Here is a 19,750-nt window from a genome sequence, read left to right as displayed (position 1 = left end):
CTAGACCAACAACAGCAAAGCTTAAAAACAGGATTTTGAGGGATCAAACTTAGCCACAAGCAATTTAAATTACATGTCATGACAAAGCAAATCACTCGTACAGGAATACATAAAGTCCAGGCACTCAGCAAAATAACATTCAGACTGCCTAGCATTTAATGAAAAATTACCAGACCAACCAAGTATCAGGAAAATATAATCAACTACAGGAAGAAAAATAGGTCAATTGAAAAAGACCCAGGAATGACAGAGATGAACTAGCAAATAAGACATTAAAACTAAATTTAGTAAAAAACTAAATTATAACTATGCTCAAATATTTAAGTGAATCGTGGATATAATGAGAAGAAAAAGTGGAAGACATAGGGCTTCCTGGACTGGCTACGCGTCTCGGATCAGAGGGCTACCCAAGCCGCAGCGGCCGGCGACTGACGCCCCTCCCCCACGAACGGCTTCCTGGTCTGGTGGTGAGTTCCCCGGGCGTGGCGGCCGGCGACCGACGCCCCTCCAGGGAGAGGAGGGAATTTCCGACAGTGGCAGGGACTGGGTCCAACCAAACACCAATAGGCGCATTAATAAAGGAGCCACAGGGTCCCCTCATGCCGCGGCGGCTGGTGACCCCACCAGGCGCGGCCCCCCAGACCAACTGAGAGAATTGGATCGGAAATCCCCAGGCCGCGGAGAATGGTGACCGGGGGGATCCCTTCCAAACACGTGAGACAAACGTGTGCCACGAGCGCCACCTACTGGGCAGGATAAGAAAAACAGAACCCAGAGATTTCACAGAAAAATCTTTCAAACTGTTGGGTCCAACACCCAGGGAAATCTGACTAAACGCCCAGACGCGAGCAGAAGATAACGGACCACGCTCAGAAGATTGAAAATATGGCCCAGTCAAAGGAACAAACCAATAGTTCAAATGAGATACAGGAGCTGAGACAACTAATGCTGAATATACGAACAGAAATGGAAAACCTCTTCAAAAACGAAATCGATAAATTGAGGGAGGACATGAAGAAGACATGGGCTGAACAAAAACAAGAAATAGAAAAACTGAAAAAACAAATCACAGAACTTATGGAAGTGAAGGATAAAGTAGAAAAGATAGAAAAAACAATGGATACCTACAATGATAGATTTAAAGAGACAGAAGATAGAATTAGTGATTTGGAGGATGGAACATCTGAATTCCAAAAAGAAACAGAAACTATTGGGAAAAGAATGGAAAAATTTGAACAGAGTATCAGGGAACTCAAGGACAATATGAAGCATACAAATATACATGTTGTGGGTGTCCCAGAAGGAGAAGAGAAGGGAAAAGGAGGAGAAAAACTAATGGAAGAAATTATCACTGAAAATTTCCCAACTCTTATGAAAGACCTAAAATTACAGATCCAAGAAGTGCAGCGCACCCCAAAGAGATTAGACCCAAATAGGCGTTCTCCAAGACACTTACTAGTTAGAATGTCAGAGGTCAAAGAGAAAGAGAGGATCTTGAAAGCAGCAAGAGAAAAACAATCCATCTCATACAAGGGAAACCCAATAAGACTATGTGTAGATTTCTCAGCAGAAACCATGGAAGCTAGAAGACAGTGGGATGATATATTTAAATTACTAAAAGAGAAAAATTGCCAACCAAGACTCCTATATCCAGCAAAATTGTCCTTCAAAAATGAGGGAGAAATTAAAACATTCTCAGACAAAAAGTCACTGAGAGAATTTGTGACCAAGAGACCAGCTCTGCAAGAAATACTAAAGGGAGCACTAGAGTCAGATACGAAAAGACAGAAGAGAGAGGTATGGAGAAGAGTGTAGAAAGAAGGAAAGTCAGATATGATACATATAATACAAAAGGCAAAATGGTAGAGGAAAATATTATCCAAATAGTAATAACACTAAATGTCAATGGACTGAATTCCCCAATCAAAAGACATAGATTGGCAGAATGGATTAAAAAACAGGATCCCTCTATATGCTGTCTACAGGAAACACATCTTAGACCCAAAGATAAACATAGGTTGAAAGTGAAAGGTTGGGAAAAGATATTTCATGCAAATAACAACCAGAAAAGAGCAGGAGTGGCTATACTAATATCCAACAAATTAGACTTCAAATGTAAAACAGTTAAAAGAGACAAAGAAGGACACTATATACTAATAAAAAGAACAATTAAACAAGAAGACATAACAATCATAAATATTTACGCACCGAACCAGAATGCCCCAAAATATGTGAGGAATACACTGCAAACACTGAAAAGGGAAACAGACACAAATACCATACTAGTTGGATACTTCAATTCACCACTCTCATCAATGGACAGAACATCTAGACAGAGGATCAATAAAGAAATAGAGAATCTGAATATTACTATAAATGAGCTAGACTTAACAGACATTTATAGGACATTACATCCCACAACAGCAGGATACACCTTTTTCTCAAGTGCTCATGGATCATTCTCAAAGATAGACCATATGCTGGGTCACAAAGCAAGTCTTAACAAATTTAAAAAGATTGAAATCATACACAACACTTTCTCGGATCATAAAGGAATGAAGTTGGAAATCAATAATAGGCTGAGTGCCAGAAAATTCACATATACGTGGAGGCTCAACAACACACTCTTAAACAACGAGTGGGTCAAAGAAGAAATTGCAAGAGAAATTAGCAAATACCTCGAGGCAAATGAAAATGAAAACACAACATATGAAAACTTATGGGACACAGCAAAGGCAGTGCTAAGAGGGAAATTTATTGCCCTAAATGCCTATATCAGAAAAGAAGAAAAGGCAAAAATGCAGGAATTAACTGTCCACTTGGGAGAACTGGAGAAAGAACAACAAACTAATCCCAAAGCAAGCAAAAGGAAAGAAATAACAAAGATTAGAGCAGAAATAAATGAAATTGAAAACATGAAAACAATAGAGAAAATCCATAAGACCAGAAGTTGGTTCTATGAGAAGATCAATAAGATTGATGGGTCCTTAGCAAGATTGACAAAAAGAAGAAGAGAGAGGATGCAAATAAATAAGATCAGAAATGGAAGAGGAGACATAACTACTGACCTCACAGAAATAAAGGAGGTAATAACAAAATACTACGAACAACTTTACGCTAATAAATACAACAATTTAGATGAAATAGACGGGTTCCTGGAAAGACATGAACAACCAACTTTGACTCAAGAAGACATAGATGACCTCAACAAACCAATCACAAGTAAAGAAATTGAATCAGTCATTCAAAAGCTTCCTAAAAAGAAAAGTCCAGGACCAGACGGCTTCACATGTGAATTCTATCAAACGTTCCAGAAAGAATTAGTACCAACTCTCCTCAAACTCTTCAAAATAATCGAAGTGGAGGGAAAACTACCTAATTCATTCTATGAAGCCAACATCACCCTCATACCAAAACCAGGCAAAGATATTACAAAAAAAGAAAACTACAGACCAATCTCTCTAATGAATATAGATGCAAAAATCCTCAATAAAATTCTAGCAAATCGTATCCAACAACACATTAAAAGAATTATATATCATGACCAAGTAGGATTCATCCCGGTATGCAAGGATGGTTCAACATAAGAAAATCAATTAATGTAATACACCATATCAACAAATCAAAGCAGAAAAATCACATGATCATCTCAATTGATGCAGAGAAGGCATTTGACAAGATTCAACATCCTTTCCTGTTGAAAACACTTCAAAAGATAGGAATACAAGGGAACTTCCTTAAAATGATAGAGGGAATATATGAAAAACCCACAGCTAATATCATCCTCAATGGGGAAAAATTGAAAACTTTCCCCCTAAGATCAGGAACAAGACAAGGATGTCCACTATCACCACTATTATTCAACATTGTGTTGGAGGTTCTAGCCAGAGCAATTAGACAAGAAAAAGAAATACAAGGCATCAAAATTGGAAAGGAAGAAGTAAAACTATCACTGTTTGCAGGCGATATGATACTATATGTCGAAAACCCGGAAAAATCCACAACAAAACTACTAGAGCTAATAAATGAGTACAGCAAAGTAGCAGGTTACAAGATCAACATTCAAAAATCTGTAGCATTTCTATACACTAGTAATGAACAAGCTGAGGGGGAAATCAAGAAACTAATCCCATTTACAATTGCAACTAAAAGAATGAAATACCTAGGAATAAATTTAACTAAAGAGACAAAAAACCTATATAAAGAAAACTACAAAAAACTGTTAAAAGAAATCACAGAAGACCTAAATAGATGGAAGGGCATACCATGTTCATGGATTGGAAGACTAAATATAGTTAAGATGTCAATCCTACCTAAATTGATTTACAGATTCAATGCAATACCAATCAAAATCCCAACAACTTATTTTTCAGAAATAGAAAAACCAATAAGCAAATTTATCTGGAAGGGCAGGGTGCCCCGAATTGCTAAAAACATCTTGAGGAAAAAAAACAAAGCTGGAGGTCTCACGCTGCCTGACTTTAAGGCATATTATGAAGCCACAGTGGTCAAAACAGCATGGTATTGGCATAAAGATAGATATATCGACCAATGGAATCGAATAGAGTGCTCAGATATAGACCCTCTCATCTATGGACATTTGATCTTTGATAAGGCAGTCAAGCCAACTCACCTGGGACAGAACAGTCTCTTCAATAAATGGTGCCTAGAGAACTGGATATCCATATGCAAAAGAATGAAAGAAGACCCATATCTCACACCCTATACAAAAGTTAACTCAAAATGGATCAAAGATCTAAACATTAGGTCTAAGACCATAAAACAGTTAGAGGAAAATGTAGGGAGATTTCTTATGAAACTTACAATTGGAGGCAGTTTTATGGACCTTAAACCTAAAGCAAGAGCACTGAAGAAGGAAATAAATAAATGGGAACTCCTCAAAATTAAACACTTTTGTGCATCAAAGAACTTCATCAAGAAAGTAGAAAGACAGCCTACACAATGGGAGACAATATTTGGAAATGACATATCAGATAAAGGTCTAGTATCCAGAATTTATAAAGAGATTGTTCAACTCAACAACAAAAAGACAGCCAACCCAATTACAAAATGGGAAAAAGACTTGAACAGACACCTCTCAGAAGAGGAAATACAAATGGCCAAAAGGCACATGAAGAGATGCTCAATGTCCCTGGCCATTAGAGAAATGCAAATCAAAACCACAATGAGATATCATCTCACACCCACCAGAATGGCCATTATCAACAAAACAGAAAATGACAAGTGCTGGAGAGGATGCGGAGAAAGAGGCACACTTATCCACTGTTGGTGGGAATGTCAAAGGGTGCAACCACTGTGGAAGGCAGTTTGGTGGTTCCTCAAAAAACTGAATATAGAATTGCCATACGACCCAGCAATACCATTGCTAGGTATCTACTCAAAGGACTTAAGGGCAAAGACACAAACGGACATTTGCACACCAATGTTTATAGCAGCGTTATTTACAATTGCAAAGAGATGGAAACAGCCAAAATGTCCATCAACAGACGAGTGGCTAAACAAACTGTGGTATATACATACGATGGAATATTATGCAGCTTTAAGACAGAATAAACTTATGAAGCATGTAATAACATGGATGGACCTAGAGAACATTATGCTGAGTGAGTCTAGCCAAAAACTAAAAGACAAATACTGTATGGTCCCACTGATGTGAACCAACATTCAAGAATAAACTTGGAATATGTCATTGGTAACAGAGTCCAGCAGGAGTTAGAAACAGGGTAAGATAATGGGTAATTGGAGCTGAAGGGATACAGACTGTGCAACAGGACTAGATACAAAAACTCAAAAATGGACAGCACAATAATACCTAATTGTAAAGTAGTCATGTTAAAACACTGAATGAAGCTGCATCTGAGCTACAGGTTTTTGTTTTGTTTTGTTTTTTTTTACTATTATTATTACTTTTATTTTTTTCTCTATATTAACATTCTATATCTTTTTCTGTTGTGTTGCTAGTTCTTCTAAACCGATGCAAATGTACTAAGAAATGATGATCATGCATCTATGTGATGATGTTAAGAATTACTGAATGCATATGTAGAATGGTATGATTTCTAAATGTTGGGTTAATTTCTTTTTTTCCGTTAATTAATAAAAAAAATAAAATAAAATAAGCAAAATAAATAAATAAATAAATAAATAAATACACAGTTGAATATTAAAAAAAAAAAGTGGAAGACATAAAAAAGAACCAAGTAGAATTTCTAGAAATGAAAAATACAAAAATATTTGAAATGAAAAATTGACTACATGGAAATAACATGAGATTAGACATTTCAGTAGAAAAGCATAATGAGCTTAAAGACATAAAAACAGGATATATCCCAACAGAAACATGTAGAGAAAGACAAAAAAAAACAAAAAAAACAGAGCGGCGGTGACCTTGCACAATAATAAGCAGTCGAGCATATGGACTAATATGTAATTAGTCCCAGAGAAGGAAAGAGTACAGAAAAAAATAAGTAAAAACATAATAGCCCAAAGGTTTCTACATTGATAAAAAATATCCATGCATGGATCTAAGAGCTCAATTATCCCATGCAGGATAAGAACACATATACACACACACCAGTGTACATTGTAGTCAAATTCCTAAACCCCAGTGATAAAGGCAAATCTTTTAAAGTGGCCAGGAAGGGTGTGTGTGTGTGTCTGCATACACACATGTATTTATTCTACTTGGGACAGGTGAAGTGACAAAAACACTTTTGTTACAAAGGAATAAAAATAAGAATTATAAAACATCTGTGGCAGGCAAAAGGAGAGTCCTCTAAAGGTATCTACATCTAGTGCCCAGAACCTGTGTCTATTCTATGTAAAAGGACGAGAGGGAATTAAGGGTGCAGATGGAATTAAGGTTACAGACGAACCAACCTGGCGAAAGGGAGATCATCCTGGATTATTCAGGTGAGCCCACTGTAATCACATGGGTCCTTATGAATTAAAAAGTGAAGCAGGACAGTTAATGTCAGAACGATGCAGCATGTGAGACCCAAATGACCACTGCTGGCTTTGGACTTGAAAGGTAACCATGAGCCAGAGAATGTGGATAACCTCTAGAATCTGGAAAAGGCAAGTAAACAAATTCTCCCCTACAACCTCTAAAAGAATTCAGGCCTGCTGACAACTTGATTTTAACCCAGTGAGACCCATTTTCAACTTCTGACCACCACAACTGTAAAATGATAAATCTGTGTTACTGTAAGCCACCAAGTTTGTGATAATTTGTTACAGCACCAATAGGAAACGAATACAGATTTCTCATCAGAAATTATGCAAGCAGAAGGCAAGAGAACATTGTGTAAGTGTGGAAAGGGAAAAAATAAGTTTTGATTTTTCACTGATAATATTATACCCAGTGAAAATGTCTTTCAAAAATGAAGGCTAAATAAATAAATAACAAAACTTTTCAAGCAATCATTTGCTAAAAGAATTTGACACATGTCGATGTACACAATAACAAATGTTAGAGGAAGTTCTCTAAGCAGAAGGAAAAATGATAACAGATAGAAACTTGGATCTATAAAAACGAATGAAAACAGAAAATGTTACATGTGTGGATGAAGATAAAAGACATTTTTTCTCATTTTGAAAGATAATTTGCTGTTAAAAGCAAAAATAATGATACATTGTTTTGGCAATGACATACACAGAAGTAAAATATGCAATGACAATAGCACAGAGGGCAGGAGGGAGAATGAAGGTATACTGTTGTGAAGTATATACTTATAAGTGAAGCTGCAAAATATTACTTAAAAAAACACTGTGATATATCCAAGAGCCACAATGCAAACCTTAGAGCAGTCACTAAAAAACAAAGACGTATAGCTTATAAGTCAATGATGGAAATAGAACAGAATACCAAAAAAATACTCAACAAACCTGTAAAAAGGCAGGGAAAAAGAGGAGGGAATAATAGATGGGACAAATATCAAGCTGGTGAATTAAATCCAACTATATTGAAAACTGCATTAAACGTAAGTGGTCTAAACGATTCAGTGTAAATACTATATAAAAATGTAAGATTACCAGAGCATGCACCAAAAAAAAAAAAGTAAGACTCAACTAAATGCTCTCTAGAAGAAACCCATTCAACATATAAAGACTCAATTAGGTTAAAAGTTAAAGGATTACAATCTCATATTATTCAGACACTAACCACAATAGCACTAAAGTAGCTCTATTACTATTGGCCAATAACACTCCAGAACAGGACACATACTACTAGGAAAAAAAAAGAGGATCATTACATATGCACATATGCTATGGAAATCAATTCAACAAGAAGACATGACAGTTCTAACTAATGCAACCCAAAAGCAGAGTTTCAAAACACACCAAGCAAAAATGGACAAAAGCAAAAGGAAAAACAGACAAAATTCCAAAATAGAGAAAAGTGCAAGGAAAAATAGACCAGAACAATTAAAACTGGAGAATGTTTAACTCCAAAAAACATCATTTCATTTTTAAAAGCATTTTTTAGAACACATAAAACAAGGCAACATTTATTCTTTTTTCTCCTCTTCTGGTATGGGATCTGTTGATGGATCCTCCACTGTGGCTCTCTCACTGGTTCCCTCCTCTGCCACTGTCACCCGCTCTTGCCCACTCTCCTTGTCCTCAGTAGATGTGCCTTCTTCACCATTCTGTTTCTTCAAGGTGTATCTCCTCGTCTCCATTGGGATGCTCTCCTCTTCCTTCTATTCTTCAGCTTTATTTGCTGCTTGCTCTTCCTCGGGAACAATACTGCTCTGTGTTCAGCTTATTCTGCTGTCTCTTTCTCCCTTTCCTCCTGACTTTTGCAGACCTGTTCTCTGCCCATGCAGTATCAGCTGCAATTTCCTCCATATCCACTTCTACCTTCAAACCGCACAACCTTTTAAGTTCATTGTTAAATGAACCTGTGCTCTCCAGGAATTTCCTCTTCTTTTCCTGGCATCTTTCCTCTATTTGAAGAAGTTCAGCTTTTAGTTTTTGCTGATGAACTGTTAAGGACGAGATCTGCTGTTTGAGGACCTGCATTCCGGCTTTTGTGACAACTGACCGAACATCTGGCACCACACTCTCGCTAAGGATTTCACTGACAAGGTGGTGGTTTCTCTGGAAATGGGCAGTGGCTATATGCTTCACTGAAAAGACATCATAATCGTCTGTATCTTCAGCAGGGTATATGCTTATATAACGTTCTCCTTTCTCCACGCGAGACTGTCTCTGTTGACCTTTCTTCTGTAAAGCAGCTTCTGCATGACTTTTTGTATTTATGTAAGTGAGGTATGCGGGGGAGGAAGGCCTTCACAGATTCACTGCACTCTATCTTTTTTGCTTCGTAGTCATTGAAATACTCTTGCTTCTCTTCATTAGTGAGATCTCGCCACAAGCCACCAATAATCTTGCCAATTTCCCACAACTTTAGGTCAGAGTTGGAAGTCTTTACTGGGTCCCAGACATTTCTGCTGCACCTCAGTTAGGGCATCAGCAGCTTATCTGGTGGATTTGGGGGTTTGGGAATTATAATACCAGAGGATGCTGTGCGCTGGCTGTTGGCGCATGCGTTCACTTCAGCCTGCAGTTGCTGTAGGCAAGACGACTGTATCAATTGTATCCCGCAAACCCTGGTATGCTGGGCATTTGTGTTGTAGGAGCTGGGGTGGGAGGTGGGGTACAAGATGGTCTTTTTGGCATTTTGGAAGATTAAGTTCTCAGTTCCTTAGGAATGAATATGAGATACACGGACAGAAGGAATCTAGCTGGAGGTTTTAACACTCTTCTTTCAGTAATTGATAAATCACCACCAAATCAATGGAAATGTATACAAAATTCTGGATATTTGAAAGGTCGCTCTTGCAGCTGGAGGATGAATTGAAGGAGTAGAAGCTGAAATGAGAAACTTCAACTGAGATGCTGTTATGATAATGACAGGGGTAGACATAGATGGAAAGTAGGAAGATATGTAAGAGATAATCTATAGAAAGAATTGAAAGAAATAGAGCATCAAGAGTGCCTCGGAAGTTTCATCTTGGGAAAAGTGTGGGAGCAGGAAAGTCAAAAAAGCAAGTATTTATTTGATGATTCTAGCAATAAATATCTCTATATACTTTATTTAATTAAACAGCAAGGATATTTCCTTAGAACTATTTAGTATGTGTTGTAACTTTCATCTTCGACCCACCTAAAATATCTGATTGTCAAGACTTTTAAGCCAACTTAAAGGAAACTGACAATTTCCCATAAAGATTATTTATAGGAGGGTCTGGATCTGGATTGACTGGAGGCAACAGAGCAGATGCCATGACCGAGGCCTGGAGACTGACTCTGCATACAATTCTGGCCTCTTCCTGAGATGCCCCATGCAGGACTTCGACCTACAGCCTCCTTCTCACCTAGAATGGTCTTGGCACCCGGGACTTTGACTGGAAGAACCTGCTGACAATGCCCACTCTGGGGTACACCAAGCTGGCTGGGACTGGAGGAGCCAAGCTCTGACAGCTATGCTCCTGTGGGAACCTTGAGGGAAAGTGGGACCATGAGGGGGAGAGGGTTTGGGCCTGGGATTAGGGAACAGAACTGAAGATGGATCTGCTACAGGGAGAGCAGGCACGAGGTCTGGTGAACTGTGGTACTGTAAGCCAAGACCTGCTGACTTTGCAGGAAAGCTTGAACAGCCAAGATGAAAACTCCTAATTCCTTTACCTGACGTGTGGCCCTAATGGAGGTGAAGAAATCACTTCTATTGGCATTTTAAGTTCAGGAAGAAACTTGGAAGTATGCCTAGGAGAGGAAGACAGGCATACCTCAGAGATATTTTGGGCTCAGTTCCAGATCACTGTAATAAACATCTGTACCAGAAGTAGATTACATCAAGAAACCACTTTGCTCATCCATCAACTGCAATCCCTCACCTGTTAGTTTTATCATGAGATTGCAACAATTCACTCATATCTTCAGGCTTCACTTCTGATTCTAGTTCTCTTGCTATTTCCACTATCTCTGCAGTTACCTCCTGCACTCTTGGGCTGGGCAAAGTCATCCATTAAGGTTGGAATAAACTTTTTCCAAACTCCTGTTCATTTTGGTATCTGACCTCCCACCAATCAGTAGTGTTCTTGACATCATCTAGAATGGTGAATCCTTTCCAGAAGGTTTTCAATTGACTTTTCCCAGATCCATCAGTGGAATCACTATCTATGCCAGCTACATCTTTATAAAATATATTTCTTAAATAATAAGATTTATAATTAGAAGTGACTCTTTGATCCATAGGCTGCAGAATGAATGTTGTGTTAGCAGACATGAAAACAACATTCATTTTGTTTATCTCCATTACTCCATCTTGGGTGACCAGGTGCATTGCCAATGAACGGTAATATTTTTAAAGGAAGCTTTTTTTTATTAGCAGCAGTTCTCAATAGTGGGTTTAAAATATTCAGTAAACCATGCTGTCAACAGATGTGCTGTCATCCAAGCTTTGTTGTTCCATTTGTAAGCAGAGAAGATTTACCATAATTCATAAGGGCCCTAAGATTTTTCAGAATGGTAACTAAGCATTAGTTTCAACTTAAAGTCACCACCTGCATTAGACCCTAACAAAAGAGTTAGCCTGTCCTGTGAAGCTCTGAAGTCAGGCATTGACTTCTCTCTAGTTATGAAAGATCTAGATGGCAATTTCTTCTAATAGACAGCTGTTTCATCTACACTGAAAATTTTGTTTATTGTAGCTATCTATATCTCAGCTGGATTTTCTGGATAACTTGCTGCAGCTTCTACATCAGCACTTACTGCTTCACCTTGCATTTGATGTTATGGAGATGGTTTATTTCCTTAAACATTTTGCACCATGTTCTGCTAGCTCACACTTTTCTTCTGCAGCTTCCTCAACTCTTTCAGCCTTAACAGAATTGAAGAGAGTTGGGACCTTTCCCTGAATTAGACTTTGGTTTGCAGGAATGTTGTGGCTGGTTTGGTCTTTTCTGGCAAACCAATAAAGCTTTTTCCATATCAGCAAAATAAGGCTGTCTCACTTTCTTATCATTTGCATGTTCACTGGAGTAGCATTTTTAGTTTCCTTTAAGTACTTTTCCTTTGCATTCACAACTTGGCTAATAGTTTGGTACAAGACATCTCGATTTTAGCCTGTCTTCATTATTAACATGCCTTCCACTAAGTTTAATCACTCCAGCTTTTGATTTAAAGTAAGAGACTCTTCTTTTCCACTAGAGGCTATATATATACCTAGGAATATAATTTAAAAAGGATATAAAGAACTTGAACATGAAGAACTACAAAACACTGTTGAAAGAAATTAAAGAAACTGAAATAAATGCAAGGATATTCTAGGTTCATGATTGGAAGGCTAAATATTGTTATGATGTCAGTTCTACTCAAAGCAATTTATAGATTCAATGCAATCCCAATCAAAATCCCAAAAGCTTTCTTTGTGGTAACTGAAAAGCAAATAATCAGATTCATATGGAAGGGTAAGGGGCCCTGAGTTGTCAAAATCATCTTGAAAAAGAACAATATTGGTAGGCTGAGTCTTATTGATTTTAAAACTTATTACAAACCTATAAGATTTATATATAAATAAACAAATAAATATAAAATTCTATAGCCTGGTACCGCACAAGAACAAATATATAGATTCTGCTGGTTTGAAATGATGCATGTACTCTAGAAAAGCCATGTTTCAACCCTAATCCCATTTTGTAAAGGCTACCATTTCTTCTAATCCCTACTCAGTATTGTATGTTTGAAACTGTAATCAGATCATCTCCCTGGAGATGTAACTTAATCAAGAGTGGTTGCTAAACTGGATTAGGTAGGGGCATGTCTCCACCCATTTGGGTGGGTCTTGATTAGTTTCTGAAGTTCTATAAAAGAGGAAACATTTTGGAGAATGAGAGATTCGGAGAGAGTAGAATGACATAGCAACAAGAAGCAGAGTCCACCAGCCAGCGACCTTTGGAGATGAAGAAGGAAAACACCTCCCGGGGAGCTTCATGACACAGGAAGCCAGGAGAGAAAGCTAGCAGATGACACCGTGTCTGCCATGTGCTCTTCCAGATGACAGAGAAGCCCTGACCATGTTTGTCATGTGCCTTCTCACTTGACAGAGAAACCTTGACTGTGTTCACCACGTGCTTTCTCACTTGAGAGAGAAACCCTAAACTTCATCGGCCTTCTTGAACCAAGGTATCTTTCTCTGGATGCCTTTGATAGGACAGTTCTACAAACTTTTAATTGGGACATTATCTTGGCCTTAGAACTGTAAACTAGCAACTTATGAAATTCCCCTTTTAAAAGCCATTCTGTTTCTGGTATATTGCATTCCAGCAGCTAGCAAACTAGAACACAGATCAATAGGATTGACTTTGGAATTCAGAAAGAATTGATTTTTAAGAAAGTTTGCCAAATCCAGTCAATGGGAAGAAACTAGTTTCTTCAACATGTAGTTCTGAAAACTGGAAATGTACATGGACCCAAATGAAGGGGCCTCTACCTTACACCATACACAAATATTACCACAAAATGGATCAAAGACCTAAATATAAGAAACAAAATTATAAAACTCCAGGAAGAAATAGGAAGACAGTTTTAGAATTTTGTGTTAAGCCACAGATTCTTAGACTTTAAACCAAGCATGAGCAATAAAAGAAAAAAAAATTAGGTAAATCGTTTTCATCAATATTAAAATTGCACATATCAACAACTTTATCAAGAAAGTAAAAGACAAACTATAGAATTGGTGAAAATATTTGGAGACCATATATCTGACAAGAGTTTAACAGAAGATATAAACAATTCCTACAATACAGCAACAAAAAGATGGACAATCCAATTTTTTAAATGCTCAAAATACTTGAATAAACATTTCTCCAAAGAAGACAAACAAATGTCATGTAAGTACATAAAAAAAATATTCAACTTCAGTAGCCATTAGGGAAATGCTGATCAAACTACAATGGAATACAATTTCACACCCATTAGGATAAATACGATAAATTATTTTAAATAAAGGAAAATAACAAATGTTGGAGATGATGTGAAGGAATAGGAACCCTCGCACACTGCTGTTGGGAATGTAAAATGGTACAGCCATTGTCAGGCACTTTTAAATATATTATAGTCATATGACCCTGTAATCCCACTTCCAGGTATGTACCGCAAATTAATGAAAGCAAGAATTTGAACAAGTATGTGCACAGTGATATTCATAGCGACATCATTCCCAACAGCCAAATGGTGGAAGCAACCCAATGTCTATGAAGTGATGAATGGATAGACCAAACGTTATTACTACATAAAATGGAATATCATTCAGCCAAAAAAGCAATGTGGTTCTTATATGTGCTTTAACATGGATGAGTCTTGAGATATCCAGTTTTGTGAAATAAGTTATATTCACTCTTATGAAATAATTTAACAAAGGTATCAAAATAATGCAAAATATTTAAAGGGAAAATTGTGTGTGTGCATGTGTGTATCATGGTTTGTAAGGGAAATCTGTTCTTTTCACATGACCTTTCTATAAATTTATAACTGTTCTAACAAAACCAATGAAAAAAATTATTTTGATTTAGTTTTCCTTGCATGTTAACAAAAAGCCTATAAATTTTATATATATATATTCATATACATACTATACATAAATAATATATGCATACACATATTATAAAAATATAACCCAAAACTATTTGTCATAAAAAAGGAAATACTGGAGGAAGAGTACATGCTATTAGTCAGTCCCCCATATACTATGTGAGACATCACTAAATTACTTGTGGCAATTGTTCAAAGCTAAGAATCCATAAAAGGCCTAAGGACCATCTTCAAAACAAAGCTCCAAGAAGCTACTGTCAATATATTATATCTGGCACATGAGAAGAGATCCATTTGCTCTCCGTGTTAGAGGACCTCTTTTATAAGTTAACGTGTTTTATGAATATCTCACTAAGATTGTATTCATTTACAATGGAGAAAGGGGTAGTTATATCTATGTATTTCTACAGGCTGTAAATTCACATCTAACAGGTATTGTTTATCTTAAGGAAGAGACAGGTTATCGGAGACATTCCACATGGACTTCAATTCCAATGGTCCAATGCCCAAGTAATTGAGCATAGGAATTGGTTGTACACTATGCATTCTGAAAAATGTTTCTATTTATTCATTACAATCTTTTTCTTTTAAAAGCAATGCTGTGAATAAAAAGTATATAAGTAGAGTGGTTTAGCGGTAGAATGCATTCTTCCATGTGGGAGACCTGGGTTTGATTGCTAGACCATGCACCCAAAAAAATAAAAATAAAAAAAAGTATGTAAGTAGAGAATCAAGTAAATAAGTGGTGCATTTTAACAATAGAATACTACGAAGTTGTTAAAAAGAATGTACTAATATGAAATAACCTCAAAGTTATTTTAATTGAAAAAAAAGACCTCTATTTTCAACAATACTGTGGATTAGATATTACAACCAAGGGCACACACAAAAAATTTAATGCCTGGCTGATTTGGCTAAAAACTACAAAGGAAAATTCTCTGAGGCCGTAAAAACAAATGGGAGCAGGAATCTTGAGGTATAAACCAGCACTGTCTTGGGTTTACCACTAAATGCAGCCACCTAGAGCTTTAAGTTGAAAAGCCATACTGAAAAATTTTATACAGGCCTAGAATCCACCAAAGGGCAAAAGATGCACTCCCTCTGTGAAAAAGGGAACTGAAAAGCTTCACTTCTGTAAAGGATACACTGAGGAAACATGTCCATTTCGCCCATGGGTTTGGTGGAGAAAACCCTGTCATATAAGAATCCCATAAACTGAAACAAGCTAGCCACATAATATTGGGCCCCAGTCCACAATGAGTGATCTTAAAATGCAAAGCAGGAATTTATTTAAAAATAGTTCTTGGTTGGTAGCACCCCCAGACGATTAGCCAAAACAAATATAAAGAGAAAAGGAAAAACATAAAAGAGCCTGAGAGAAGATTTAGATTATAAATACAAAAAACAAAAATTGGACTGATGGCAGAGTTGTCAATGCAAGGGAAGTGAAGACCCGGAGGCCTACAGACTGCTGAAAGGAATTTGCTCTCAATCCAGAATTTTATAATGAGCAAATCCAACTATTAAAAACAAAAGAATTTACAATCTAGTAGCTTTTAAAGGTTGTACTTCAGGAGGAAGGAAAAAATCATAGAAGGAAGGCCTAGGAAGGAATGGAGAGCAAAGAAGATTGCAAACAATTGATTAATTTAAACCAAAATAATATATTCAAAAAAAGCAATAATAATTCTAATTTGAGGAGTCATAAAAATATAAACTGGAATGAAAATACTGGAAAAGAATGGCATTTAAGTAAAGTGGATGAAATTAAGTATTTTAAGGATTTGTATTATTTGGAGGGAAGTAAGAATAGCAAGCTTACATTTTAAGTAATCGTATCAAATTATCAAAAGTATGCAAAGCAGGAGAGAAAAATCAAATGAGGAAAAAAAATCTTCAACTTGTGATAGTTTATGAAGATGACCAAAATAATTCCTTCCAAATCTCTAATCATGTCCCTGTACAGTATGACATTTACACTCAAAATGAATGAAATAGAATCATATGTATAAACATGGAAGAATCTCAAAAACATTGTTCAGTGGAGAAAGAACAAGTCTCAGGAGACCACATTTATATTTCCATTTATATAAAATTCATAACTAGTAAAAGTAAACAACAAATTCATTGCAATTTACATTTTTAGCAAAACTATAAAGAGAAAGCGTGGAAGTACAAAATCCAGGATTGATGTCTTCCCTGATGGGGACAAAGGTCTAAGACTGGGGAAGGATAAACAGAAAATTGAAGACATTGAGCAAGATAATATTCCTTAAGCTGGGTGTATTTGGCTTTTCATTTCATTATAATTCTTCACACTTCATCTAGTTTATAATATCTACATATATAATATGCAGATGTTTATGATATCATTTATATTATATACTAACATATATATGCCTCAAAAATATCATACATTAAGAATAATAAAATGCTATATTTATTATTGTTTATAAAGATTAAAACTACATACAAGATTTTATGTTGTCTGCACTGTGTACATATATACACCTATACAGATGTATATATTGATATTATGCTTGTATTTATATATCTAACATAAACATAAAACAAAAAGATAAAATATTCTATAATAAAAATGGAAAAGGGCCAAAACAACAGGTAGAGTGTGTGACCACATGCAAAATGTATGCATATACAAATGTCTGTGTATGTGTGTGTATATATAAATACATATGCACAAATTATTTCTGCAAGGATAGATAAGGAACATAACATTGATTAAAATAAAGGAAAGTAAAACAAAGTAATAAGGAGATATATATTCCATTACATACCCTGAATTTTGTAGTAGATAAATATGCTATTTAAATATTATTTCATTCATTTACTGGTTAAAAATAATGAGGGCAAAGTTTCTGTCTTGGGCAATTGCATGTGTCCACAGTAATAGGGAACACAAGAGGGACTGAGAAACTGAGTAGCTTAAGTTGAAATGATAAGGTCATTCATTCATTAATGCATTTGCCTATGAAATACATATTTATTTGGAGTCTATTGTGCATTGAGTGTTGAGGATATATCAAATTTTAGAGATATTTACTATGAAGCATCAACAGGAACATCCAAATAAAAACATGCAGGAGGCCATTATCAGGGACTTCCATATGAAATCTATTCCCTCCTCTTTGGAGGTTCTTTGATGATTTCTTACTCTCACAAATAATATAATTAACATTTGGAACTGTTAGAAAACTAACCCAGAAAGAAAGGTGGCCATATGAATTATTCTTTTCAGAAGAGTAGCTTCAAACTCATGCTTCTCAGAAGCTAAAGGAGACAGGTAAGGTACAGTGGAATGCAAAATGGACTCTTAGTTTATTGATGTATCAGGAGGAAGAGTTTTGTGTGTCTGATGCAATGCTCACCACACTGATACAGATGCGCTCCCATTTTCCAGTCTTCCTGTTGATGACATTTGAGTTTAACTGAAGACCTTGATTTGGGATTTTATTGAATATATTGTTTGTACCACCTGACATACAAAACTACCTTGTCCATTACCTCTCTAGATCCTTTACTATAGTGTAATCATTTAAATTAAAATAAAATATAGCTCCAGCCTCGTATAAAAGGCCTTACTTACATCTGATTTTGTCATTTTTGCACATGATTTTAGTGAAGTATTAACCCCCCTGAACCTTTGTTTCCTCATCTGTAAAATGGGGATAATAATGGCTGTTCTATCTGTTCTAAAAGAGTTAAATCATGTAGGATAGGAAAGGACATTTGTTAATTCTTTAGCACAACAAATGCAGTATTAATCCTTACTTGTTGTTATCACACAAGATAAGAAGTAGAAAGGTGTTCGCTTAAAAGACAATTAGGGGTGGGCCACGGTGGCTCAACAGGCAGAGTTCTCACCTGCCATGCTGGAGCGGTTCCTGCCCACGCAAGGGAAAAAAAAAAGGCCAATGAAAGATTACTTCAGAAAATCAAACTCATCATTTTTTTATTAATGAAAAAAGTTCTCATATGTTATTTTCAGGAAAAGAAATAAAAGCAATATCAAACATGCTCACTCTGCATATGGAACACTGCTGATAGGGCATCATGTATATCACTTCCAACAGAAGATAAAGACTCCTAATAGACCTTTCACTCTTTAGCAGTTAATATTTATGGCTTTCACCAGCTCTTCATTCTCAAGTACAGTATCATCAATACCTAAGATTGCATATTTAAGAACTGAGGTTCCAACACCCTTTTTAATTATAAGCATTTTGATTACAAATTTATTCATTTTCACATTAGATCCAGTTCTCTAGTTCAGCTACAATTTACCATGTTTAGTTTAAGGAAGAAATGGTTAGGAAAAGAGGAGAGAATGATGGAGAGCAAGGCTAATGAAAAAATCCCATTACCTATTTTTGATTTATGATGTCACAAGTAGGGACTGTACTTGGAGAAAAACTGCTTCTTTTTTTTTTTTTTTTTTAACTTATTTGCCATGCACCAAAATCAGTTGAAAATATACATTTTAAATATATACTTATTGCTGTACATCATTAGCATAATGGCTGTTGTCCTAGTTTGCTAGCTGCCAGAATGCAACACATCAGACACGGATAGGCTTTTAACAAAAGGGGATTTATTTCGTTAGTTCTTCAGATGAAAGGCAGCTAACTTTCAACTGAGGTTCTTACATATGTGGGAAGGCACAGGGCGATCTCTGCTGATCTTCTTTCCAGGCCCCTGAGTTCCAACAACTTTCCCCAGAGTGATTCCTTTCCGCATCTCCAAAGGCCTGCACTGAGCTGCTCAGACCATGCTACATTGAGCTCTCTCATTTAAGCTTCCAGCCAATTAAATCAAACATCATTCATTGCAGCATGCACACCTCCTAGCCAACTGCAGATGTGATTAGCGACAGATGAGCTTCACATGTCATTGGCTCATGTCCACAGCAATAGAATTAGGCATCTTCATCTAGCCAAGTTGACACCTGAATCTAACTACCACAGCTGTGAAGACTAACAAACGAGAACTGACTCCCATTCCTTTCCCAGTGACCACAACAGGAGAAGATACACACATTAAGGCAATTCACTGCATCTATAGCTCCATATGTCTCAACAATAATGTGGTTTCTGTTTGCATGCTTTGT

The 19,750-nt window shown here is 36.4% G+C and overlaps 1 protein-coding gene and 1 pseudogene across 1 annotated transcript in view; both read right to left on the bottom strand.

Annotated features, from left to right (window-relative positions):
• FMN2 (formin 2) overlaps nucleotides 1-19,750 on the bottom strand; it is a 376,404-nt gene that overhangs the window by 53,618 nt on the left and 303,036 nt on the right. The gene's annotated exons all lie outside the window — the stretch shown is intronic.
• Nucleotides 8,532-9,708, bottom strand: LOC143689482 (SWI/SNF-related matrix-associated actin-dependent regulator of chromatin subfamily E member 1 pseudogene; annotated as a pseudogene).

Source organism: Tamandua tetradactyla, chromosome 7 (genome assembly GCF_023851605.1).
Source record: "Tamandua tetradactyla isolate mTamTet1 chromosome 7, mTamTet1.pri, whole genome shotgun sequence".
Taxonomy (NCBI): Eukaryota; Metazoa; Chordata; class Mammalia; order Pilosa; family Myrmecophagidae; genus Tamandua; species Tamandua tetradactyla.
The sequence above is the reverse complement of the archived record's forward strand: the minus strand, read 5'-3'. Positions and strand labels throughout refer to the sequence as shown.